The 27836-nt window shown below is 42.9% G+C and overlaps 1 protein-coding gene across 3 annotated transcripts in view; it reads right to left on the bottom strand.

The window, feature by feature from the left end:
• The window catches only part of SLC25A26 (solute carrier family 25 member 26), an 842602-nt gene that overhangs the window by 328369 nt on the left and 486397 nt on the right, over positions 1-27836 (bottom strand). The window contains exon 6 of one of the 3 annotated variants that reach the window (XR_014968508.1): positions 24051-24186. The exons of the other annotated variants lie outside the window; for them this stretch is intronic. The gene's annotated coding sequence lies outside the window, so the exon portion shown is untranslated. The remainder of the gene's footprint in view (positions 1-24050; positions 24187-27836) is intronic. 3 annotated transcript variants of the gene reach the window in all.

Raw genomic sequence — 27836 nt, 5'->3', positions numbered from 1 at the left:
CGGTGGAAACCGAGGGCAGTGTCTCATGTCTCGGTGGCATCATCTTCACAAGCACCTATTTGATCTTGGTATTATCCCCTCACATCATGACCTCAATCTGTGGGTTGCCATGGGAGCCGTGTGAGACTGAGGCAGTCGGGTTATCTCTGCATGCGTTGGCAAGCACGAGTCCGTAAAAGTAAAAAATAAAACCGATGTCTTCGGCATACTTTGCTCAACTTTATGAACTGTAATTGCACACTGAAATGTTAGCCATTGGCACTAGAGTGGTACATTATCAGAAAACAAATTCTCATTCTGCCCCAAGCCTGTGATGCATTTAATTTACCCACCCTACTCTTAAATAAGGAGAACGCCTCTTTTATTGAAGGAGATCCCACAGAGCCTTGTTCGTGATGAATTGCAGTGAATCAACCTTTGCTATTTCAAACAAAAGTAATTTCACTCATCTTGGCCGATATACCTACATCCAGTCCAGAAGTACCCCATAACGTGCATTGGCAAAGCCAATAGGTCTAGCCTTGTCCAGCCTTTTTTTTTTAACCTTTTTTCCCAAACACGTGCATTATGCAAACAAGTTCGAACATCCGTGTCTTCACATGAAGGACCCGCCCGCCAGTGCACACCCGATACAGCTCGGGTTTCTCATGGTGACATGCGCGATATTACCTAAACAATTAGAGAACAGGAAGTGTGAGGGAAGGCTCCTTGAATAGTTGTGATTGGCTCTTTTCTCCAACTGTATAAACCACGAGGACTCCTTTTATGAATCGAAGAAGCAGAGAACTCAGGTTAAAGATGGAAATGATTAATCAAAACCTGCTCTGTTAGATACAGTACATTTACATATATAAATGCCACACATTTTAAGATACGGGTTTTAAGATACAGGTTTTAAACCGGAGATCAGTATTGTGCTGAAAAGGGTGCAAGGTATGGTCCAGCCACCGCATCAAGAAGTGCGTGCAGTGGTAGGCCCAGGCGCACAGCTGCCCCAGCGCTGGAATAAGAACCGCCATTTCACTTCCCCTGCCAGCCACATTTTAAGCGGCCATCTTGGACAACTGAGCCGCGAAAGTGCGGGACCTGCCCTAATCCCCTCAGTGTGAATTTAGAGGTGCAGAGGCCTGCTCACAGATGGGACGGATCAGGAAACAGGGCAGAGCGGTTTGTTCTCTGCAACAGCACGCAGTCTGCTGTCAGGCCATGATGTATGTGCGCCCTGCTCTGTGGCAGCCACTGGGAGGCAATGCAGGCGGCCTCCACCAGGCCGCTGCCTCGCCCCAAGCCAGGCCTGAGATGTAAACTTGGATAACCACCCTCCCTCCCTCCAAGATTAACTGTTTTCAAAGAGTTCAGCTGCACCAAGAACTGCGCAGGCTGCAGGATTCTGCCCTGCCGGATATATTTAGAGACATGACAAACAAAATACTTCTTTAAACAAGCACGGTCCGCGTTGTAAAATGATGTCTTGTCTTTATGGGGCCATGTGTTTGAAACATATGGCCCCATAAAGATAAGAAAGCTTTTACGACACAAGGAAGGCAGACGAGCCCGTCCAAATGGGACGGCTCAAAAAGCCGAACAAAAACATCACTACCAATTCTTTTCCAATGGCTGGCCACCATTTAGCATAAACGGCGACGACAGCCTATGGAAAAGAGGGGCGGGGCTTAATGCCCTTTACACAAAATACCCCAAATCATTAAATCTCGCCAGCGAGACTGCGCATGTGCGCAGCTTACGCCAGGCGAGACCTAAAAAGTATAGAGGGAGAAAATTTAGAGTTACCACATTACACCACATTCTATAACCGGTATAAGTAATTTCCGTCTGTTGAGATTAAAGGAACCAGTTTTGTAATGTGTTCCTCATTACATTATAAGGTCTCCAGTCTGTCTTGATGAATTAGATTGAACCAAGGTGAGTGAGAGAGTGAATTGTTAACAAAAGGAGAGTAGCAGGAGGTACACCTCCTTGCATCATACCATAGAAAGATTTGTGGTGTGTGAGTTGGTTCTTCTAGGGCAACATGATTATGCTTTTAAAGGTCAATCTATCTTGTTTTTTCTGACACATATAGCGCAAGTCTGTAAAGGATCTGTCACAGCTGAAGATGGTCAAATTGTGAAGTAAAAACAGGATTGCAAAACCAAAAGAATGGAGTGTTATCCCTGTGAATGAATACAATGGCTTGTGGATACAGAAATGGTGTACTGCAACCTGGAATGGGAGCGGTTTGTCTGTTCATGTAGAGCACAAAGTGAGTGATACTCAGATGTTTTATCAAATGCGTGAGGTGGGGGATTCCAATTTAAACAAGGTACCAGCCCAGGCAGCAACAACAGCCATTAACTAAGAAAAAGCACTAGATGCCTAAACTCTGCTGCTCGCTTTAGAGATTTTCTCTCTTATTAGTATTCTACTTTCTATTTTAGTTCCAGATGTTGTGGAACCTGTTTCAAATTATTATTTTGCATGGTATACTTTGTAACAGATCTATTTTATTGCTAAGGGGGCGAATGTGTTATCCTGCAAACTTATGCCTTGTGTTGTATAATTCATCGGTCACAGTCTTGTGGCACTGGCGTGAGACTGTGACCTTGTCTAGGCTGAGTCTGGATATGGTGATCTCAGCGTTGGAGAAGACTGACAGTTTGGATGAGAACTGGGAGACCAGAGCAGCTGGAATTGTTTGGGTGGTGCTGTAGTTTCTAGGAAAAATAAATAAGCTTTTTATTGACTCACTTGCATCTTCCCATCGGTTTAACAAACTCAGAAACATGCATCCATCTGTAACAAACTATCAAATATTAAATAAATGATTGCTGAAACATTTAATTCAGACCCAACATCTGGATAAGTGGCTCAACAGCACAGCTTACATCCAACAGATGCCTTTTTGAACAGTTTTACTAGATAACCGAGAATTGGGTTAGAATGTTAAGCATATTAACTTAAACTGGATTATACTTCTTAACGATTTTTCATGCTTTTGGGTAAGTAGCAGGGCAGTCCTAGTAGTGTAATTACTTTACTACTAATCAACTTCCAATCTGATGTATTTCGTGCTTATGAGTGTGCTCAGACGGCAGGGATGTGATGTAATAAGCTTGTAGATGTCAACTAAAAGCTTGGTGCTGTGTGCTCTACAAGTGCTCAGTGCTGTTTTATGTGGTTCTTGTTGTCAGAGGGGTTGCTGCATAGGCTGTTTGGGCTAGGGTTCTGATTGGCTACTAGCACAAGGGTTTACTATTGCACTTGGCTGTTAGGACTTTGCCTTTGACTGACTGTTAGGATCAGGTCTCTCATTGGCTCTAGGATTTAGGATTGGGGTTCTGATTGGTTAGGGCTAGGGTTCAATTGGCTAATAGGGCAATTTTAAGCATAGGGCTCAGGACGCCTCAGTCCAGGCGTCAAGGCTAAAGGTGAGGAGGACAAGGACAGTTGCCTGTTTGGGTTGGGCCTAGGGCCAGAGATGCTGCCCAATTTTCACTTACGAGCTACCGCCTTAAGCCCTCCACAGTCACCAACATCCAAACACAATATCAGCAAAGGCATTCTACTCATGCACCTCAAACCTCATACAGATTTCAATGTGTATTGAAACACTACAAAATCCCACAGACCACACCTACACACAGTTCTACCCCAACTACAACAATATGGCATCTATATTCTCACACAAAACACAACTCTATCCTATATCACTAACACATCACCAACACAACACAAATCCACATTATACATAACTTGAATGCATCCAGACATACCCTCCCTGTTCAAACAAAACACCAGCTATATCTTCCCCTTTTACCATGAAAAAACCTATAATCAGCTTCCATCACACCAACCACCAACATCTGCCTCCTCTTTTTACCAATTACACACAACCATACAATCCTTATATGCCACAACACCACACACGACCATTCCAGTGATCAAATCTAACACCAACACTTATAAGTCTTGTCCATCTCGGATTACCTACCGCATACTCTTCTCCAAAACACATCACCACCTCTGTACTATTGAAATACAACTCGCCAGTAGTACTGCACATACAAATCGTTCACAGAAAACCACTACATCCATATCTCCTTTCACTACTCTACAAAAAAAACGCACAAATCACAATATATTATATTTCTTACACATATATTCCCTACTATGCAATCATGTATCTATATATTATTTTAGTCCTACTGAACAAAAAAACCACTTCTGGTTTTCTTCCATCTTCTATCCTTCCATTCCTCTATTCAATCCAACTAACAGACTCACATGTCTTCCGCTCCTATTAACTTGTACCTCCCTGTACTAATACTATACTAATATTTCCCTATACTGATCCATCATTGCCCCCTTTGGGTTCCAGAGTAACGTGCGACTCACTGAAAAGTATTTCGACGCCTCGTCTTGGGCTGTAAGCACAATATAAATTTTAATTTCAATTATACAATTATGTATTAAAGGAAGATATGCACAATATCAGACACGTCGACTGCATTTCAATACGCTATGATTTGTTTTCTGAGATTACTGACCTTGTGCATGCAACATTAGTGACTGTGCATTAGGAAACTGCCTGCATAGTGCTTAACCTCTGTTTTTTATGAACACTTAAACATATGAGTTGTATTGTGGGTGATGCGGGATAAACTAAAACCAACCAGTGCCTAATTTGAATCAGGGGTTGCAAGTGGGAGCCTCCAGCACTAACTTTGGGGTCAGGCACCTATTTTCCCTCATCGGATTTCGACATGGAGCAATAGAAACACACACAAGGAGGAAGAATAATAAGACAGAAGCATCATGAGAAACGTAGAAAAGGCGGGGACCTGCAAGAGTGAGAAAAAGGGGCTGGGAGTGTCCAGTAGTGGAGTAAAGAGGAGGGGGAATCAAGACTATGAAACTTTGTTATGTGGCATGCCGACATTCGCTCGCCCCAGTCGCGGGCTTCTGAGGAAAACTTTGGGCATGGCATTTTTGTATTGCAAACTAAGCAATGGTCCCAGTCACATATGTTTTGTTAAAATAGCGCATTTTTGATCTCCCCATGAAACCCTACTGTTGCTTACTGACCTAGCCGGCTGCCAGAGGTCTCAGGATAACATTGGACAATAAAAGTATATTAAAAAATAGCCCAATGGTAAGGACACGAAGAACTGCAAGAAGTACCTCCTGTTATATTTTGTTCAGTCATATAACAGTGGAGCAGGATCCTTCATCATACAATTGAAAGTGAATACTATACAATATAGACTAGGCTTCTCCAAAGAGTAGCTCATGATCTACCGGTGGCGCCTTAGCTACCTGTAAGTAGCTCTCCTGTTTCGTGCCCAGTGAACTAAATTAGAAGCTTTTACGTGGTAGAATTAATACATGAATAGCAAATTGATAAGCTGATATTTGGAGAAAATTTGCTGAATTTCCAAAATATATTCAAAGCTGATATTTGAGTAATAAAAATCCAACAAGGCTGGGGAGACACCTATTAATAATATTAACTTGAATAACCCACGTAGAGGTTTTCTACATTGTCAGAGCATTTTCAACATAACTGCAAGCAACCTTCTCTGATGCACGGATGTAATTACGGCTAGTAATTTTGCATATGGTTGCCACTAACGTAATCTTTTCTGATGTAGATACTAGTACAGCCCTAACACTATTAGTAGCTCTGGAGAATTTTCATTTAACATAAGTGGCTCTTATTACAAACCAGATTGGAGTCCCCTGACCATGACAGAGGCACTCGCCACTGCCAGTTATGACTCACGACCCTACCCTTTTTTATGGGTTAAAATATGTATATCCACGAAAGAGGTTGACATAGGTTCTGTAACATGGCCTTTGACAGTGAATAGCCCTACCATCAGCTAGCTCCCTTCAAAAAAGGTGCCTCTTTAGGTTCTCTGGCTCCACTGCTTCTATAGATGCTTCCGTCGGTGCTCCCAGCAGAAAGTGTTCAAATAGAGGGTTTTTATACAAGTAGCACCAGTGTCGGCTCGCATAGGGCATGCTGCGGGGTGGTTGGGGTAGTAAACTCGGAAATACGACGGAACGGAGGAAAGTGAGTATTACGGTCCTCCGTTCCGTCGTATGTCTGAATTTACTACCCCGCCAACCTTCCCCCTCCCCCACCCCACAGCACACCCTATGCGAGCCGCCACCGAGTAGCACATTCATACATCAGGAAATAAATCACACTAAAGTAGAAGGGGGAGTGTAGGAACATCTTAGGAATTGGCTTAAGATTGGCAACCTGTGTCATTGTAGTTCTTCTTATACAAATCAGTGCTTGGCTCACTTGTACTTCAGGACCAGCCTTACTGATGGAGGCGAATGAAGAATTATATGCCTGCTTTGCTAAAAGTGTCCTTGTTTGCCCGAGTTTTCTGAAAGAGCTGGCCCTACCTCTGTCTGAAACTATGCCCTGCTGGAACTGATTGTAAGAAATTGGAGATCTACTATTACTGCCCTGGTGGACAGGACTATTTAGCGCAATCTTGCAGTAAATATCTGTCTGCCTTTTGACCACGATTTACCTTTACGGAGACTGAAGGCCAGAAATCTTGTGAAGCCTTAGGATCAGAGGAGGCAGTGGACTAATTTACAGGATCGCAGTTAACTGGTGTGGTAAATGAAGGGGCCCAGGATCCCTGAAACCAGCCCAGAAGAAGAGATCCTGAAAAACCTTACAGCAAGTAAATGTTACTTTAAAGACAAAGACCCTGATTTGTAGACATCTGTTTAAGTTGCTGGTCAAATTTTTTACATCTGCAGTGCCAGTATATGATGGTGCAAGCATGCAACGTGCCAAGGGTTGATCGCATGGGATAGCTAAGCTACACTGCCTCGTCTTAAATGGAGCTTTCCTTTTCATACAAAAACTACTCACGGACGTCTTCTATCAATCCAAGATGATCTTGTGGAGCCCTGGGCTTACACAGCTTTCAAAATTGTTAAAGCGGACTACTTTGGGCTCCGAAAAAGCTATTTATACCGAACATGGAAATCATAATGGAGACCAATTCCTAGACTGATTCCGACCATGTCTACTTGGATCTATTTTCCATGCAATGATCAGTGTTTACCGAGGGATCATACTCTGACATCCCAGGAACCTTCTCTGAATAAAGGCTCCTGGTTGGTTTCTATTAACCTTCTTGACCAGGACCACCCAGCAACAGCAATTTGACTTGGTGCAATAGAAGTACAGTTACTTGAGGCTATTAACTTGCATTCAGATGTCTGGAGAAAGCTTGCACATTTTGGAGTATTTTTTGTCCAATTTCAATTGACACCCAACCTAATACCTTTTGCATCTGTTCTTCAATGGATGCTTTTATTACTTTTTGCATAACGTTTGCACTGCTTGCCCTTTTTCTTTCATTGTTATATTATTTTTTATTACACTTAAACTTGATGCGGACCAACTATTCATCCATATACCAAGTTCACATCATGATTAGCTGTCGCAGTAGAACTTGTGCACTGTAGTAGCTAAGGCACACCAGAACTCAGCATTCTCTGCTGAAAAGTGGTGGTTTTGCAGTATGTACCAGATTCATTTTTTATATATTCACATATTGTTGGTAAATGTTCTCAAACTGTAGGGAAGGTATTTCATGTTATGCTGCTGTACATCTATGTTCTGAGAAAGATGCACTAGATTAGAAATTCAAAATCTGCCCCTCAGTGCTGGTTTTTTCACTGAACCCTCAATCAAGTCCCAAACAGAGACATGCAACTCATTGCTCACACCCACCCACTTGGGGTTGTTTTAAATCCTGGTGATGCACACCTGGCAAGACTTACCCTGATACTCTGTTGTTGCTGAAGAAGGTTGGAGCTATGTTTAACCAGCCCTGTTATGTTAGATCATGTTATGGGTTTGTATAGCATGCTAATCACCTGTGAGGTGAAAACGGCAGCTGTCTCCTTGGAGTGATTATTAGATGCCCAGATGTAGAGTGGGAGGTCGTTCCATGCCTTGAGTGCAGTGTAGAAGAAAGAGTGGCCTCCAGCTGTTGATTTGTGGATGCGGGTACATGTGCTAGTGAGAGACCCAGCTGAGCAGAGGTGCCCTCAGAAAGGGACTTGTTCAAACACATTATGGCCAAGAAATATGGACTGGTGCTCCATGATGTGGTGTATAATAAAATAAAACCCAAAGACAACATTATCAGACAGGCAGAGCTTAGTTGTTAATTACAACTAGAAGGCAGTACAATTCCTTCTACAGGATGAAAAAGACTTATGGAATGTCAATCGTGATTGTATGCGCACAGTCACCCATTAAACACAATACCTCTTATAGCCAAGGGCAATGCCATTATACTCCAGGGGAGGATCAAATTATCTGGCAGTTGATTTAATCATGTGACAAGAAAAGGCACAATATGTGATGTAATGTGGAGCAATTTGTGGCAGTATTACTTGATTATTTTGTCCTTTTTACATGTTAAGACTATCTGGGGAAAAAAATGGACGTCATTTAAGGGTTGAAGGTATGACCCCCTTATTTGACCCCCGCTATTCCTGGCAATGCCTTTGCTATCTCTGGGCTCAGAGGTGGCAAAATCAGTCCCAACTACACAGGAGTGGCTCCGAACTCCTTATTTTCTGCCAATTAATTTTATTATACTAATAGTAAATAATAATCAGTGACAAGTGGTGAGTGAGACTGGGTGAGTGAGTGAGAACGAGAGTGACATTAAGAATGACTACGTGAGAATACAAAAGAATGAGCGAGAATAAGTGTGGGCAAGAATGGATGAGTGAGCGGGAATGAGTGTTAGGGACTGTGAGTAAGAATGTGATATTATGCTTTTAAGTTTGTCATTGGCCCTGCCATACTGAAAATAATGATTGGCTCTTAGAGACACCCATGGCAAAATACTGATTCTACCATACATTTCTTAGCATGTCAGTCACCTGTGACAAACTATGGGCACTGGCACACTAGGAGGTAATTCTTGGCATAATGGGCACCCATGGTTAAATACTGATACTGGCACATTGGAGGTAATTCTTGGCATATAGAGCAACTTCGAAAAAAATACTGCCATACTTGAAGAAATTCTTGCCATGTGGACACCGGTGGCGAAATGCTGGTTCAAGAATACAGAGGTAATTCTTGGCATAAAGGTGAACGACCTTACATATGGGAGGGTGGCAACAATAACAATTGCTGGCCGTGACATACTGAAGTAAGTAAGGGTCACCTATGGTATTTAAACAATATAAATAGAAACAGTCTGACACTGGAATATTTTATATCATTGTTGATATACGTTGGGGAATCTGTAGCACATGGGGGAAACCATGACAAAAGGCTGGCCCTGGCACAATGGAGGTAATTTTTGGCATGGGGGCACCCACAGCACATTCTGTACACAGTTGGGTCAACTCCTGAGAAACGTCAGGTTTCATTGGCTTTGCACACCACAAAAGGATCTGAATATTTCATGAGTGGTCTTTCTGCGCATATGGCATTTTAGCAAAATTATGTAAAAATTGTGATCTAAAATGCACCATTTCCATCAGTTTTTTCAAATTTTCCTTGCAAGGAGAAACATTCTAAAAAGGTCAGGCTGACGTTCTTCGCTCCCTTACTTGAATTCAGGGCAAATATTACTCTTCAAACCTTTCAAAGATCAAGTCAGCACCATAATACAGGTGGGATCTTAAATACACATGTGTCTGTGTTATGTTGCTATACTAATCATGCAGTTATTATGCAACTTCAGCAATGTTAGTTATTGTGATTAGGGTCATGTGACATATCTTTCTTGAAATATCAGGATGAAGGGTCATATGCTGTCACTTCCCTTGATGCCATTAAGGACAAACGTTATGTGATGACAGTTTCACTGCCAATGGCATTTTGGTGAATTGATTGACATGCAAAAATACACCTCATAAGTTTCAGTTTAATCCTTAAGAAGGGCAACCAGCAACTGAATGATGACCATTTAAGTGTTGCAAAGGGTCTTCCATTGAGCGGCAGCATGCATGGCACATTTTCAGTAACTTTCAATCCGTTCGAGCTATAAACAATGTTGTTGTTAAAGTCGGCAAATTATCTAGCAGATGATGTATTATGTGGCAAATACATAATTATGCGGAAAGGACCATGACTGAATATTCACATAACTCCAGTGGCCCTGACTATTGCTTACTTATAGAGTTTGGGGGTTCCTTAAACAGACCTGCAAGAATCAGGGGGTAGGTCTGTATTTCTCCTGTTATGGAGATGAAGAAAATACAATGCCAACTTAAAGAAAGCACGTAGTATGTTTTTTATCCCACACCGAAAACCTATAACAAAAACCATGAAGCCTTAAAGGGTGGGGCTATGCAGTGACAAGTGATTTGCAAGTGTCCACACCATTCTATCAAGCTATCATCAAAGAATCATCAATATGTACTACTGTGCCATTGTCCACTTCACTTCCAGCCAGCCAATTGCCCCAAGTCGGCTAACCAAATTAAACTATCAATCTATCTCTTCAGACACAAACATTTCCACAGTAGAACATTCCAGAAACAAAGCTTCCTAACACTGTTTCTCTGACCTAACTCCGGCTATATAAAATCCTGGAAAAGCCTTAAAGCTCTCCTTTTACAGTAGGCATTTGGTCTTAGTTTCCATCCTGCGATGAATGTCACAACAGCTCTCAAATAGGGGTGTGCAAACCTTGCATAATTTGCTTTCGCATAATTACGTGAAGTCACAGCAAAAATACGCTTAAATATGCTTAATGGAAATCTGTCATATCATGCTATAGTTTGGCGCAAAATGCATCCTTGAGTCAATTTTGGCATACTGATGCATTTAAACAAGGACACTGTAGCCTCTCACATTCTGTTTTTCATGTGTGTGTAAATTTGTACTTTCAGTTGAGCCATTCGCTGAAAATTTAACCAGGAATGACACGTAGTTACGAGGAGTGGAATAGTTGTAATTTTGGGAATCCGCAAAATTACGCCAATTACTCTGGTGTAATTTAAAGCTCGCCCAGGTCAGTCCTCAAACCCTAAGCAGACATCATCAAAGAAACATTGATTACAGCGGATTTATCGGACCGGCTGTTGTACGAGAGGAGGCTTACCATAGCTGCTGTATAAGATATTGATTGGGATTGTGTATTTATACTGACTAAGACGTTGCTGCTTGGAACGTTTCAGATGTGAAGATTAAAGATATAGATCACCTAATGGTTGGGGGCCAGAAAATATTGTTTATAAACGATAAGATCAGGAAAAGAAAACGATTACTTTTGAAATGTTAAAGACTTCGCATAGATATTCTGAGAGGAAGGGAATTCTGTCATATAGGAAGGATAAGAGAAGATTCTTAGGATTTTCCAGTTAATTGGATTGTCAAATATAGGAGTCCTGATGATGTCCCTATGAGGGACGAAACGCGTAGGCTGTACAATCTATAATTGTTTTGTTGGATGTTGGACTACAAATTATTGCAACAATTTTTGGATGACAATAAATTTCTTGAACTGAACACTAAGCAGACATCGGAATTTGATTATTTGGACTACAATATTTTATTGCTGATCGATTGGATAAATGCGCTCCTTCTGGATTTTGGTTTAAAACATTGTGGAATGTTTATTTCTAGTGTTTTTAGTAATGTAGGAATGAGTACTGAGAACTCATTTTTTATCTACACTGGCTGACCCACTTCTAGATAGCGCTTCTCTATTTTGCACCAACATGCCTCAAAAAGTATATTTAGTGGTTCACTTTCCTGCACCCTCTCTCACTGACTAGTAGTGCTATAGAAATAAAAGTGAAATGAAGTAATTTTCGCAAATATGCACACTTAATTTGTGTGTGGGTAAATCTCATTGTATAGAGTCTTTATGGGACTGACAGGCGTCCATTTTCCCCCATATTTTCTTTCTCTACTGAGACTGGATAATCGTAATTTTCCGGCATATCAGTATGGTCATGACCAGGACTTTTCTTACTATTCTCTTGTGTATCTACAATGTTTGTCAGTAGCGCCCTAGAAAAAGAAAATGATAATAAGACATTATTATCATTTTATTTTTCTGTGCGGCAATCGGGGCGGGGCAGGGCTGAGCTGCCAGAGTGAAGAGTGGATTGCACTCCCAAAGTAAACATGACGATTTGTCCGTCCCTCTTGGGCCGGCCAAACCGTCTTGTGCACTTAGCATTTTCTCCACCTGGCTGTGGTGCACAGCCCGATGGAGAACATGCCCAGACTCCCAAGCAGTGCCTGAGCAGCCAAACAAGAGCTCAGACCAATCCCAAAGCTGCTGATGCAGTGTCGTGATTGGCTAGGAGAGTCTGGGAGTCTAGTTGCTTCCAGTGCAGAGTGAGGATGGAGGAAAGGCATGTGGCAGCGGTAAAGGTAAGTTAATTTTATTTGTTTTTTCCATACCAACCCCTTTCCGAGGCAGCTGCCAATGTTCACTGTACATGGACAGGGTTCATTCAATCTTCTTACAAGCAGGAACATTTTATACGTTTAATTATTGATGTTCCGGGAATCACCTTATACCAAACTATTCAACAGAAGACAAATGTAGTAACCTCTTACCGCACCAGATATGGGGGGGGTGAAGTCAAGAATTGATAGGGCTAGTTATAAAGTGTCATCATGAGGAGCTGGATCTATATTTATATCCGGCCTCATATGTTTTGGCATATTTACTGCCAGAAAATGTCACTGAAAACAGTGGCAAGAAAGAAAACCTGAAATTCTACTCCTTCAGGGTTGCAGTGAAACATCATGGGGAAAAAAGTAGACTGAAAAAAGTTGTGTCAAAAATGTGTTTACTGAAACAAAAAGAATGAAAAAGTTATTGTAGGAAAGTTGGTTTCTGTTGCAATAACCCCCCACTTTTTGCCTGACACTTGATGCACTTTGACTGGAGGTGTCCTGGGTCCCTGCCAATCAGGTTCCCAGGGCCTGTGTTCTCTCACAAAACTGTACCTTTGTACCCACAATTGGCACACATCTGGCCACAGGTAAGCCCCTCGTAAAAGGTACCATAGGTATCAAGGGCACTGTGACCAGGGAAGGCCTCTAAGGGCTGCAGCAACCATTGTGCCACTCTTAGAGACCCTGCACCTTAACGCCCACAAACTGCCTTTGCAGGCTGTATGTTTTGGTGCAGAGAAAAGTGAAGAGATGACATCGCACACATTCCTGTGGGCCATGCCAGCAACGCAATGCCTGGGGCATAGGTAAGTCACCCCTCTAGCAGGGCGCAATAGTCCACAGGTGAGGGTACAGTTGCATGAGCACTGTACCACTACAATGTCTAAGTCCATTCTTAGACATTGAAAGTGCAGTAAAGACAAAGAGTATATGCTCTGGAAGTTGGTCATTACAAACACCACAGCTCTATCATGGATTTACTGAAACCTGGGAAGTTTGGTAGCAAACTTCTCAGCACATTAAACTCACACTGATGCCAGTGTGGGATCTAATGTAAAATGCACGCAGAGGGCATCTTAGAGATGCCCCCTAAAAAACGACCAGCCCTGGTGTGGTTCCTGAATGGCTGCCTGCCATTTACACCCACCAGACAGGTTTCTGGACCCCTAGGTAGAGGGCCTCCACCCTCTGGGTCCAGAAACAAAGCCCATCCTGTGGAGAGGTGTCATGTCACCTCCCCCAGGATGGGGTGGGTCCACGAAGGGGAAGCTTCAAAGGCATGCCGCCTTTGTAAGCTGTCCCTGCCATTTGCTGCCCCCCGCAACTAGTTCCCAGTAGTTCTGATCCCCACTTTGGGCGGGAGAATCGTCGGGAAAACCATGTTAGGAGGAGAGGTGTGCCAACCTTTGTCAACCCCACCCCTCAGGTGGGAGAGGCGAGGTGAAGCACACATCTCAGTCCCCTCCATCTCGAAGAGGGAAGGATCCAGCCAATTAGAGAGGGACTCATGCCCCTCCCACTGGAGGGTGGCATAATAGGGAATGTACTCACCTCAAGGAAGGGACCTATTGATTCCGACCTGCACTCCCCTGTAAACGCCCCTAAATACCATGAAGGTGCATCCAGATTTCTTGCCTGGATGGAACCAGAGGACAGGGACGCAGAAACGTGTGGTCCTGGATTGTGCTTGAATAGCAGGCGTCAGTGCTGATGCACCTAAGCTTTGGCTTGGGATTACAGGGTAGCGCTGGCCATGAAATGTAGCAACTGTAGAAAAGGTACAAAACCAAAGAAGGATTCATGCCTGGAGGAGCTAAGCAATGGAATTCGTCCTACTGTTAGGTTTCTTGAAGAGAGTGCACAAAATCTAGAAACTGGCTATGAAGTAAAGGCAGATTTTTAACATGCAGGTCTACAACTGAAACATGGGCCATGTTGCAATGAGGTAAATAAGTTTACTATTGAACCTTGAAAGTGACTGACTTCCTTTGACACAGTCTGGTGTCCAGTATACTAACACTTAGTCCAATGCAGAAGGCTTGTAATTTGGATTCTCCTATAGAGCCTCGTATGGCTAGCTAAATTGTTCATATCATGGAATATTATTAAAAAGTGCGCTGACTGAGAATACATTTCTACCATATAAAAAGAAGGGGGATCTAAGCAGTCCATTCTTGAACTATTCTTCCATGTCTTATTCCAAGGTCTAAGCAACTCCTGTTCTCTGAGGCAATAATGAACACATGCCTAACACCTGTACCCCAAGGTGCCAAGATGGCGCGATAACACTATAATCTATTATGACTGAACTCCAAAATATCAAATCATTAGCTGGCATAGTTGAACGCTCTACCATAGAAATTAACTATGAACTCAAATCTATGCATTCTGATTTGGTAACATTCTAAAGGGGACAGGAGGCAACATAAGTACAAATGACTGCTAATCCGGAGCATTTATGAACTGTATCTGAATCAGATTGGAATATTCAATTCCTTAATAGGAAAGACAATGACCTCGAAGACTGCAGCTATTTAGACAATATGAACTTCATTGAGGTGCTGGAAAAGAGTGATGAGGACATAGTCTGTTGTGTCCAACTAGGTTCCTTCAATAAGTATTACAAATCAAGTTCTCACTATCACTGGAACTTCATAGGGCACACAGATTGCAAACGCACAGCGCAGAAAGAGGATGAGTGGCATGTCATGTAACAGCATGTGTGCTTCACCATCAACAGGCCAGACAGGCCATACCAAAAAATAGGCGGGCCTTGTTCTATGAAGGCTGTAGGATTCAGAATTCTGCAGATTACCGACAGGAGACTAACTCCAACCATAATACATTTCTGGTATTCATCCCTCTCATCAGGAAATGGGATATACCTTCCAACCTTCTGGAACCTGCCAAGATATGGGTTAAACAGAGTTCAAGAGATTTTCGTGACCAGGAAGCCTTAATACGCTTTTTACACGTGGTAGAGGACTCATTGTTGAATACGCCTGCGATACAGGACCTTGCACAAAATGCCTCAGGCTCTTCGGATCAGCACATTGAGGGTGCTCCTGGGACCTATCTTCTGTGTCAGTAGCAAGGAGAATATATGACAATAACCAACAAAAAGAATGACTTGGACCGAAAGCTAGAGATACATCTATGTCCCCACCTCGACCCAGAATTGACAATACTAACAGTCTGAAACGTACTACGATCACCTATAAGGATGCCAAACCACGAGGGTCACTAATATTTCATGAGGTATCTTGCTGACTATGAGTCCTTTTCCAGATACTCACTTTCCTCTTAATACTCTGAATGACATGCATGCCTCACAGCTCCGTCTACTTGGCAGCATCTCTACTGCATATAACTGTGATCAAGACCATGATTTTATTTAATAAATCCATACAATGCTATTTAAGCCATGACTGCACGTCAATACAGTGTTTGGCTATACCAGTATGTGTCTACTGAACAGCTGTCAGAACTGTTCAATATGCAGTTATCCTAATCTATTAGTGTACCAACTGGACCAAACTTTCCTTATTTGACATTCTGTAACAGGCCAATGTGAGGATAGGGTTGTTGGGTCTTAGAAATGGATTGTGTGTGTGGGTGGGGACGAGGGAGGGGGCTACTTACCATTGATCTTTCCCTTTTCCAGGCCCTCATCCTACTGCTACCCTGATGAGGTAGCCACGTGGATGTATCTCTATCCTTTTCATGGAAATGGAGATTGGGCTGCGATTCTCATTGATTTTAGATCAACATTTGAAGTTAAGTTTTACTTGGAACAATTCTAGTAGCTTCAGATAACACTTTACTCAGACTCACAGGGGCTTTCAGCTATGCCGTACAACATTTTCCCACAGTCTCCACCTTCTTTCTATCCCTTTGCCCATACAAAGGAGATAATCAACCTTATTATATTGTGGATCTACTAAAATACCCACTCCACTATACTGCCCCATCTGCTTCACATGCTGTCAATATCAAAAAACTACACAAAATATATAGCTCTCATTGACCACAGTACTGCCACCTGTCAAGCAGTTCCTATGTCGGGCAAAGTCATAATTCGGAGCCAGAAAAAAGGTTCCCTTATTGGCCTTCTTTCATCACCTACTCATATTAATTTCTGTACATGAAAAGGGCCTGATTGTTGAATGAAAGAAAACACCGTCATGTTTGCCCACCAAGTTCCAAGCATAGCCCTTCTTCAAAAGGCTTGCTGGTCATGCACTGAATCTAATAAGTTGAAAATGTACTCAGTCAGAAAGGTGGCTGCTTCCTTAAACATCACATACTAACATGTGTGGCACCACTCCCTCTACAACATAGAATGCAGATTATTGGAGAGATGGGGTTCCATCTTATTTCATAAATCTGCTCACATTGCCTAGTGAATAAATGGACTAGCACACACACAACTGTTCTGCTTTCACCAAAATTCACCTGATTTGCATATGGCCAGGTCTAAACTGGGGTGGCATGGTGAGCAAAAGAATGATGGATTTAACCCAGATCTCTTGACTGGGGGAGAATGTTTTGTTTTGTTCTACATTCCGTCCATCAATTGTTTGTCTTTTGCTTCACCAAAATGAAAGCAATAGACTCGGTAGGGACTCTATATATACCCCTGTCAAGAAAATTCTAAACTTTTCTTAATGCTGAATAGATTCCACATGCACTTTGAACGCTTAAGGTTGGTAATTGGCGGTGACTAGAATATTGTCATGGACCCTGACAATCGCTGCTCTGGATGACCTGATGGAGGGGGAATTAACGAGAGGGTTCTACTATCAGGCCATGCCCTATCTGATCCATGGATATTATTACATCCATATGAGGGACTAAACATTTCTCTCTGGGAGATATGGCACCAACTGCAGAATCGACTACTTCTTGACCTCGGGCCCTGTATTTCGCTCCCGGTAGGCTGCTACATCTTGCAGGCAGGGATCCCAAATCATTTAGCCATTTGCATATGGGTGGACTTGAGTCATGTAATGCCAGGCATCAAACAAAGGAGGATGAATGTAACAAAATAAAAACACCCTGCATAAAATAAACGATTGAAGGGTCACATGATTGACAACTGGTATTCCAATTATGGGTCTGTGGGATCCAGTTGAAGTCTATGGCTTGCGGGTAAAGCCTATGTATGAGGTTCAATGATGAAAGGCTCCAGGGCCCGGTCGGAGCTCCTGGACCCGACCGAGCATTTTGCCATGTGGTGGGCCCGAGGACGGAGCACAGGATGGGGGCTTCACGCCAGGGCCCTCAGGAGCCCCAGTCAGATCTTCTGAACCCAGCCAAGTAGGGGAAGACTCCCCGGGCCCAATAGACCCACATCCCAGAACCTTAGCAGGGCAGCAGGCAGTGCCCAGGGCGGCAGTGCCCAGGGCGGGAGTGCCAAGGGCGGGAGGGCCCTCCATGGGCCTGGCAGGGGCTCAGGGCCCCAGTTGGAGCTCCTGGATCTGGCCGTGCAGGGGAGGCCTTCCCGGGCCCATTGGAGCCCATCCCAGGGTCTTGCCATGCGTGGGCCGAAGGACAGAGTCCAGGATGTGGGGACCCCACCCCGGGGCATCGGTCAGAGCTTCTGACCCCAGTCAAGCAGGGGAAGCATCCCCAGGTTCGATGGACCCCCGTCCCAGGTCCTTGGCAGTGGGGCAGGCCAGAGGACAGAGCCCAGGGTGGGAGCCTCTGACCCAGGGCCTGGCAGGCCCCAGTTGGAGGTCCTGGACCCAGCTGGACAGGGGAGGTATTAACTGGCCCGCAGGACCCTGTCCCAGACACTCTGCCATGCAGAAGGCTTGAGGACAGCGACCAGGATAAGGGGGCACCCACCCCAGGGGCCCTCCGTGGTCCCGGTCCAGGGCCACCTGGTTGCTGGCTGAGAACCGCCAGACCACAAGGGGGTTCAGGGTAGCCTGTCCTTGGTAATCCAGAGGAAGGCTACTCTCCTTTCTTTTAATCTGTGCGCACTGAGTGACAGAGGGGACCGAAGTACCGCATGCACCCGACCTCATGGAGCCCTGTTGGGCTCAAGGAAGCAAATGAGCCCTGAACAGGACTTTCAGGGTAGCCCGGACATCTGATGGCCCCAGTGGAAATCATGGCGTGCAACCAAATGGCCAGGATCAGGGGACCATGCGCACGGGTGCTCGGAGCCCCAGCTTGGCCTCAGGCACGGGCTGCCCAGGAGGGCGCTGATGGAGCTCTGACCCAACCCAGCGCCTGAAGGCACCTTATCACGCAGGCAAAGCAGGGTAGCCCTCCCCGTGCCTGATGGAACCCTGTTCTGCGCCCTGGGCGGTGTGGCAGGTCAGAGGGCGGAGCCATTGCAGTCAGGCCTGACCCGGTGCCTGGTGAGGACCCTGGGCCCGGTCAGAACTCCTGGAACGGCCATGCAGGGGAGGGCTCTCTGGACCCGGAAAAATGATAATAACACTTGCTCTACAGTTCTTGTTCCACTAGATTTTGGACCCTCGCTCAGCCAGCACCCAGGGAACCCTAGCCAACCTAGGGCTATACAGGGTGGGCTGACTTTTTTCACCACATTTTATTACCCAGAATCCCTAGTAAATCTCAAACTGTGACAATAAAAAACACATCTTTCTCACATTTCTGTGATGGAAAGTTCTGGAATCTGCAGGGAGCCACAAACTTCCTTCCACCCTGCATTCCCCTAGGTCTCCCGATACAAATGGCAGATGAAGCTTTTACCCGGCTCCCGAGACTGGAAAAAAAAAATTAAATCCCACTGCTGTAAACAGCAGAGGGATTTCCTGGACGTGTGCAGAAGACGTAACGGTTACGTCCTCCGCACACGGTCACCTTGCCAGAGGACGTAACTGTTACATCCTTGGCACAGAGAGGGTTAATTCATGGGGTACCCTACATGACATACCACAGCTTCCTTAGCCATGATCCATGACATGTCAAAAGTAATAGGTCTGAATTATTTAAGCAGGCACTGGCATGGCACGTATTTGTCAGTCACAAAATTCTGCATTCTACTATATAAACACATAATGTTTCATATCATCAATAAATACAAGATACATTTCAGGCAAACCTGGTTTTATCTCTGGAAATTAGAAATTATGTTTATCTAAAAGTAACAAATGTCAAATGGCATCATTGATCCGATTAGCCAAAATGAGCTATTTGCCAGATTGACTGATCACAATTTCAATACAGGGATACCATGCAACAGCAGGTGAGATCTATCTAACTGAATATCTAAAACTCTTTATAGGACCCTCAATTAGGACAGGTCATTGGAGTATCAAGGAAAGATAAGAAAATAAATTGTCTAGGAACCCCACCTGCACTGCGTTGGCTGCACATGTGGATAACATCATCAGTGGTTTCTCAGTGAGTAATCCGTCTACTACAGTGAATCAGCTCAATGTATCTTTATGTGCTTTACGGGCATGAATGGGATTCTCATTCATATCCAAAGCAGAGTACTTCTTGTGCAAGCTGAATATGTAGTGTGGAATAGCTGTCCCCACCAACTACATCTAAGTCTTCCACCATCAATCCATGTTAGGTGCATCTCCTGCAGTAAAACAAAGTGAACATTTCCCTCCTGAGATGTGTATATGTATGCCTCTTGGAGGCATAAGATATATTCCTGTAACATTTCCAGTTATAAGGAAACACAGTGGGGCAAGAATGGGGGGGAAGAGTGGATGTAGCCAAACTCAGTTCGTCTGTCAGCCGCTACCTCCGGATTAGATGTATTTCAACGTCGATCCTAGGAGTCAGTGCAACTAGGACTCATTTAGGAAGTGCACGTATCACATTAAGGTAGATATTTCAAACTACATTTAAAAGAAGAAAAAGATAAAGGTACAGTGTAAGTTCAGATACTTGTTTCCAAAACTCTGGATGTTCGAAGTGGCATTTTTCCTATGAGACCATCTCAGGTAGAGGTGTTCACGTCTGTATTTTGTTCAATTGTGTCTGAATATATGAGAGACAAGACGTGCTTGAGAGCCAAAATAGCTGCTCATTGCCACTGTTCCTTGCTTGTTTTTCGGTATGTGGTCCATGATGAGTTTGTTTGTTCTCTGCATCTGTTTTTCGACTCTTCAGTGTCGATGAGGCTTGGGACTCTGATCAATGTACACTCTGTTCTTCCACCCATTCGTCAATTCGTACACGTATCCCTGGTGTTAATAAACATTGTATTTTCACTAGTGAGGACCAAGAAATAACAAAATCCATTAGAGGCCTAATTTGGCAAGCTTTATCATCACTGCTTGGCAAGAATTGCATTGCTGGATAGCCGTTGTGAAGTCTGGAAACAGCAGAACTTTAGTGCTGTTTAATTCAAAAGACTTTAGTATGTGCTCAGTGCAGCAGTAAATCCCATTCTATGTTGTTCAGCATCATGGCTACCACAGGTCTGTGCGGCACACCTGGGCAGGAGCCCTCATTATTACTCTGTGCTCTCTCCACACTGGGAAAAACACTGATAAGCTCTTTGGGGCTAAGACCATGCTCAACCAGTTCTTGAGGTTAATGCGTTGGCCCGCAATATGTTCATAAGACTAACAACTCTAACATTGCTGCATCAGCAGTGCTCCTCTCCATCATCTGTTCAAAATTCCAGAAAGCAAATCTATTGTTGCATGTCTGTGATGGAAGATTCCTACTCCTTTACCGATGGCTGTGGCCTACAGACTTTCCTTGTCCTGGAAAATTATCCTTTTGTCACCACCAGGTAGTTATTCGAATGAGTAGATCCCCATATCTGATCCAGGTAGATTTGCCTAACTCCTTTCATCTTAATGGTGACATATGTGTGTTGACCATGTGCTGTAGTTTTGTGCTAAGGATCATGGAGATCCCTATCGCAATAAGACCGCATTGTGTTCATGTGCATTTAAAAATTACCTTCAGCTGATATATTGGCCTGGTTGTAGAAACACCAAATAAAAGTTCTCTTTGATTTCTGTGTCGGTATTCGGTTTCTCGAGTATGGGAGACATCTGACCCAGTTTTAGATTGTTGGCGCAGACATTGGGATAGAGGTGTGTTGAATATCACGAGTTAGACTGGAACGAGAATGTTGAAGTTCTCGTTCCAGTCTAACATCATGTCTAGGATATATGGGGTGGGTCACATTTTTTGCTGGAATGATTTCCTTATATTGGGTATTTTGGGTGAAGACAGGAGGTGAAGAAATTTTATTGGCGAGGTCTGCATTCAGTTTAGCAATTTTACTCAAGAAAAATTGAAGGAAGCTGCAACATTTTGTTGTGATGAGTAATTTCAAGAGGGCGCAAATAATTTATGAGGAAAGATCACCAAAATGTCTGTGCAAGGAAACTAAACAGTCAGGGGGTTTGTTCATATCCATATCTAGTGCTTCTCTTCCTTAAAGAACTTACTTACACAATGATATCCACTTATCCGACCTCTTTAATGTTTTGGGTTTAGACCAGGTTTCTCCAAAGTCGGACATGGAGGGCCAGATCCATGCCAGATTTTTCAAATAACTACATTTACCGAAATGGAGATATGCTAAAAACCTGGCATGGATCCGGCCCTCCAGGACCGACTTTGGGGAACCCAGGTTTAGACATTTGGTAATATTAGATAACATGATAACAAACCAGTTATTTCAGAAATGACTACTTCACTATTCTGATTGGATACTAGAATGAGACCGGTCTTACTAAATAAGGAAAACCTTAAACTAAAAAACAGGTTGATAAGTTGTGATTATAAATAGGGCCTGATCCTTGCAGCAAGTGATGACATTGAGTGCAGCATTAGCAGCTAAGCTACCCTTGGTTAACCTTCGCTTTTCAGGGACACATCCACCCATTTATGCATCTGCTTTTAGTTTAAGGTCTTCTGTCTCCTCCTCTCCAAGCGGTTTGTTTTTCAGATTTTAGATTACGTTTCTGTAGTTTGCTGATTCTGTATTTTATATTGCTCCCATGTCAATATCCTCGTTTCAATTAGAACTATTATAGTTTTTAGCAGCTAATTAGGTAACCTTATTATTATTTACTAACAAAATAACATCTAAAGGCTTCGTTTTATTGCCAGTCTAGGAACATACTGGAGTTTCAGAGTGCAGACTTCTTGTCTTCTTGACGTGGAAACTAAATATAGAGCCAAATGGCGCAGATGTGAGAAGAACATGTTCCAAAGCTGAAAGTGATTCTCATCGCACTACGTCAATCTCCTCTGCACGTGCTCGTTTGGCGTGTTTCTCTTTCTCGCGGTGAACTGCTTTTAGTCACTAAACTTCTGCACTTGTTGCCTTCTGCTCCATGATTAACGCAAGTGATCAAAGAATGGCTCACCCTCGGCGCAGATTTACAAGGCCTGTTAATGATATGTTTTCAGCGGGAGAAGAACTGGGTAAATGTGACTTAGATTTGTATTCTCTTATATCGAAAATATAGTGGATTGAAGACTTTTTAATGATCATCCAAATGCTGCCAAGCAGTGGAGGCTGTGGGTGGTCTGGACATTTGGCCATGTTGATCCATGGGGGGGGGGGGGGGGGGTCAGTTCAGGAAATGAATGGCCTCTTTATTGCAGCACAGATTGTTATCTGTTATGATTCTATGTGAGCTAACAAGCTCAAGTGGTTCTAAGCCTAGCTGCCTGTGACCAAGTCCTTAAGTACTTGTTAGTGTTCACTTCATTTGTCCAGCAAATTAATGAATTTTTACAGCGTCACAGCGCATTCTCATAGTCCACGGATGAATTTTGAAATGGTTCAGCGCTGGGCTTTAAGTGGGAGGAAAAAACTGGTGGGTCACTCAAAGGGGCGTGGCCAATGTAATTAAGGGCGTGGCTTAAAAAATCTGTGCTTAGCACAGTGTCCCGCCCGACTTGTATTTGGCTGTTTCTGTCATTGCATCCAGATATACGATAGAACAAGTAACATCATACCTTCAACAAGTCGGGACTATTGGCTCTGTCAATGGTTGTTAATTGCATAAGATAAATAAGCAGCAACTATGGCTTGTATATAATATTGAAAAAGCTTGCACATAAAGCCATGGTGACACCACGACAATGTTGCTGCTCCTGGGTTTCAAAAAGAGAGAAGGAAATCCAGAGAGAAAATGAGTCTCGTTAAAGGATCGTGCCGTAACATCTCCACTAGTGAGAAGTGAGCAGTGTGAGCACGCGCACATGATGTGCCTGCTGTCACTGCAGTCAGGAAAAAAAATGGATTGCCTGTGCCAGGGCACAAAACAGAGCCCGCTAGAGACCTGTTTCGAGGCCCCCTTTAAAAAACGCCGGTGCTCAGCACCGGTGAGACCAGGCGCACTTAAAGCGCTGGTTCAGCGGTTCCATTTCAGACCGGAGTCTCATTTGGTTTGTGAACATGAAGGGTTTGTCAGGCTTTAGTTTACTATCTAAGACGCTGCAGAGGTGCCATTGTCCTGGATTTCATCAGGGCCTACAGCGCAAATGCTTCACCACTGTTCTTGCAGCCCCCCTCCAAGATGACTGCACCACTTCACTTCAGAAGGGGGTCCCACTGTCGTCATCTGACAGTAGGGTTGAGTTGAATAAGGTTAACAGTGTCGCTGTGGCATCTTTCTGCGCACGCACTCACCAGGGTGCAGGCAACAATGACTGCCTGGATGCTGATGATCATCTTGTGAGGATATTTTCCACGCTGATCCATCGATATGTGTGATGTATTGTATGAGAATGCCTGAGGACGGAACGCAGAAGCCAGGCACGGGAACCTGAGATTACAAAACAGGGGAACAGAGAGGAGAGGTTGAAATAAGGCTCTGTAAGGATATACATATTGAGGTGGGGCTAAGGATTGAGAAAGGCTCTTAGTTCCAAAAAGCTGAAGAGACAGAGGGAGTCAGCTGGCAGACGTAGGAGAGAAGAGGAGCAGTGAGAGTCCGGGAGCGTAACAAAAAGAGGCTGAAGAGAGAGTGAGGTTTAGACAGAAAACGCTGAGGAGATTAAAGCACTTAATGGTTCTTTAAATAACGCCGCAACCACTTAACGGATTTGCATCAAATCACAAAAAGGCAATTCCCTAGACCAACATATCTACCTTTCTGCCAAAATTGGTGTCATTTCGTTCAGCAGTTCGGGCTGCAGCCCTGATTAAAGTTCCTATGGAAATTAACAACGGGATAACACGTTTTGGGACCCTCCCTTTTTCTCCACCTGGCCTGACTGATCACCCCAGAACTTTTAAGACAGCAGCTGAAGTGAGTGTTGAACTCGTTTTGAAAATTTCACGAGGATTCATCTAACGACGCCAGTGATTGGCAAATGGAAAAAAAACGCTCTTCCAATAGAAACTACATCCTAACTACAACTACCTACTGGCGACTGTGTATATATAAATATATATATATATATATATATATATATATATATATATATATATATATATATATATATATATATATATATATATATATATATATATATATATATATATATATCGCAGTAAACCTTTCTTCAAGCGATCCTCTTTGCCATGGATCAAGAAGGGGACGGACTCCACTTGATTTATACCCAATTTGTTTCATTTTTGTTCGTGCGTTATGCCGCCATGACGCGTTTCGGGCTCAACAGCCCTTGATCACATGACGTGCCCCTTACATTTCTCCCATTTTTAAAGTGACAGTGCATTGTTGATTGCCATAGACATAGACAAAATACAACCATGGTTTAAGCTTTTTTTACGCGCCAATTCTTATCAATTTGGATTGTTGTAACTGTAAAATACATAACATGAATTAAATCTCATGGCTCCAGATTTAAAAATATCGAGCTATTGGCTCACATATTGTAAAGTGCATTTATATTTGTATAAATACATAAATAGACTGCACATATAAAATCAGAGCAATATAAAAACATGTTAAAACCATATCATTGATAAAAATTTGAGAAATCTCTAGCAGCATGGTTAAGTCTGACTATGCAAAAACGGCAAATAAGTGCAAAATTGTGCAACCCTGTGCAATATAACATTTGTGCAAATTCAAGTTTACAACCCAATAGGTAAATTTACATGACCATCTATAAAACTTTGTTTATGTAGATGGAATGAGAATCAGGAAAAGGGAAAATGAGGGAAAAAAGAGGGGAAAAGGGGGGGAGAGAGGAAACAAAAAGGAACATCCTAACATATATGTCAATATATATTGTTTAAAAATTATTCTTTTTGCTGATATTGGAGAACCTTTGGAAAGGGAAGTCTATATCTAATGTTGCTTATTTAAGAGATATTGAATTGCTTAATTTTTTATATATAGACTTCCTAAAGCCACGTGTATAAGTCTTCCGTGGTGTTTAGCCCATGTGGGCTTTTGCTGTCCAGTTCTAGTATGTACTTTGTCTCCAATTTTCTCAGGAGAGCCTCACGATCACCACCTCTTCTAAGAGGCGGAATACAATCAATTGCAAAATATGTAAGAAATTTTGTATTGCTTTCATGGCAATCCCTAAAATGTCGGGCCACCGGATAGGATGAATCTACATTCGTAATTGCTCGTAAATGTTGGAGAATTCTCTTGTGGACCTGCAACTTAGTGGATCCCACGTATTGCAGCCCACAAGAGCACTCCAACACATAAATAACAAATTCCGTTTTGCAAGTCATAGTTTTCGTGATCGTGTAAGCTTTGTCCTCAAAGGGTATTGTGAATGAAGTTTTGTTGGTTGCATGTCTGCAAGCCTTACAAGTGGAGCACTTCAAGAAACCCCTACGTTTGGTCAACCAGTTGGTGCCTGATTTTATTTCTGGACTGCTATGGACTAAAAAGTCACTGGTAGATGGTGCCCTTCTGAAAGTAATAGTTGGGTTAGATGGAATAATTTCACTAAGTTGCGTGTCTAGGTGTAATAGGTACCAATTATCTTTTATAATTTTACTGAGGCTGTCTCTCTGTTTGTTGTACGTTAAGATTAATCTTATTTCCTCTGTCTTATTAGTACATACATCTTGTGTGTTGGTTGTTGTTTTTTTGTTGTTTCTGGATGGTTTGAACAACAGATCCTCACGTTTCATAGACCTAGTTTTCTGTATGGCCTCATCAATAATTTTGATGCTGTAGCCCCTTTCTAAGAATCTGTTCTTGCTTTCTTGCTGGGCGGTTACTAAGTCATTGTTGTTGCTACAGATTCTTCGGATCCGTAACATCTCCCCGTAAGGAATACTATGGATGGTGTGTTTAGGGTGGAAACTAGAGGAATGCAAGGTCGTGTTTCCTGCTGTAGGTTTGCGGTAAAGTGTTGTATGAAGCTGGTTATTAGCAACGTATACACGCACATCTAGAAAGCACACCTCTGTTTTGTCAATGGTACTGGTAAATTGCAAATTGAGATTGTTATCATTGATACCCTCTATGAATTTCAGAGCCTCCATCTCACTGCACCGCCAGATTATAAAAAGATCATCTATATAACGCATCCATTTTATCACATGATTTGACATTGGTATTGCGTGCTTGGTTTTTAAAATAGTCTCTTCTCAGAAGCCCATGTGGAGGCAAGCGTAGCTTGGTGAAAAGCTAGCCCCCATGGCTACTCCTCTTAGTTGCTGGTATATTTGTTGATTAAACAAAAAGTAATTGTTGTTTAAACAAAATTTAATGAGACTGATCAGCATTTTATTGTGTTGATGGAATTGGATCAGTCTACTTGACAAAAAGTATTCTACCGCTCTCAACCCGTCTTTGTGATTGATTGAGGTGTAGAGGTTGGAGACGTCCAGTGTTATTAAAAGATAGTCCTCTTTCCACTGATAGTTGTAAATTTGTTTCAGGAAATCAGATGTGTCCTGGACGTATGATGGTAGTCCTTTTACTAAGTCTTGTAGAAAGGAGTCTATATAGATTGAAACGTTTTCAAGCAAGCTCTGTTTGGCCGATATTATTGGCCGTCCGGGAGGGTGTTGAGTGTCTTTATGAATTTTCGGTATGAAATATATGACTGGCATGATGGGATGATCTTTCTTCATGAATTTATATTCATCTTGATTGAGGAGGCCGATGCTCTTCCAAGCCAATAGTTTAGAAAATAGTTCATTTTGTGCCTGTGTTGTTGCTTGTTTGTTGCTTAGCTTATAGCATGCCCGGTCGTTTAATTGAGACAATGCTTCTTGAGTGTATTGTTGCAGGGGCCAAAGTACCACGTTTCCCCCTTTATCTGAGTTGCGGATGACCACTTTGTCTTGTTCTTTGAGTTTTTTGATCAATTTGTGGTATTTTTGTTGTTGATAAGAATATTTCTTTTTTGTGCCCGCTGTTTTGTAGTTAAGTTTTTTGATTTCTGCAACCACTGTTTCGCTGAAAAAATCAATGTTGTCTCTGGGCAAGATTGGCACGAACTTAGACTTGGGTTTGAAGTTGGTGTTAGG

This window comes from Triturus cristatus, chromosome 9 (assembly GCF_964204655.1).
Source record: "Triturus cristatus chromosome 9, aTriCri1.1, whole genome shotgun sequence".
In the NCBI taxonomy this organism is placed as follows: Eukaryota; Metazoa; Chordata; class Amphibia; order Caudata; family Salamandridae; genus Triturus; species Triturus cristatus.
Note: the sequence above shows the minus strand (reverse complement) of the source record. Positions and strands in the feature narration are given on the sequence as shown.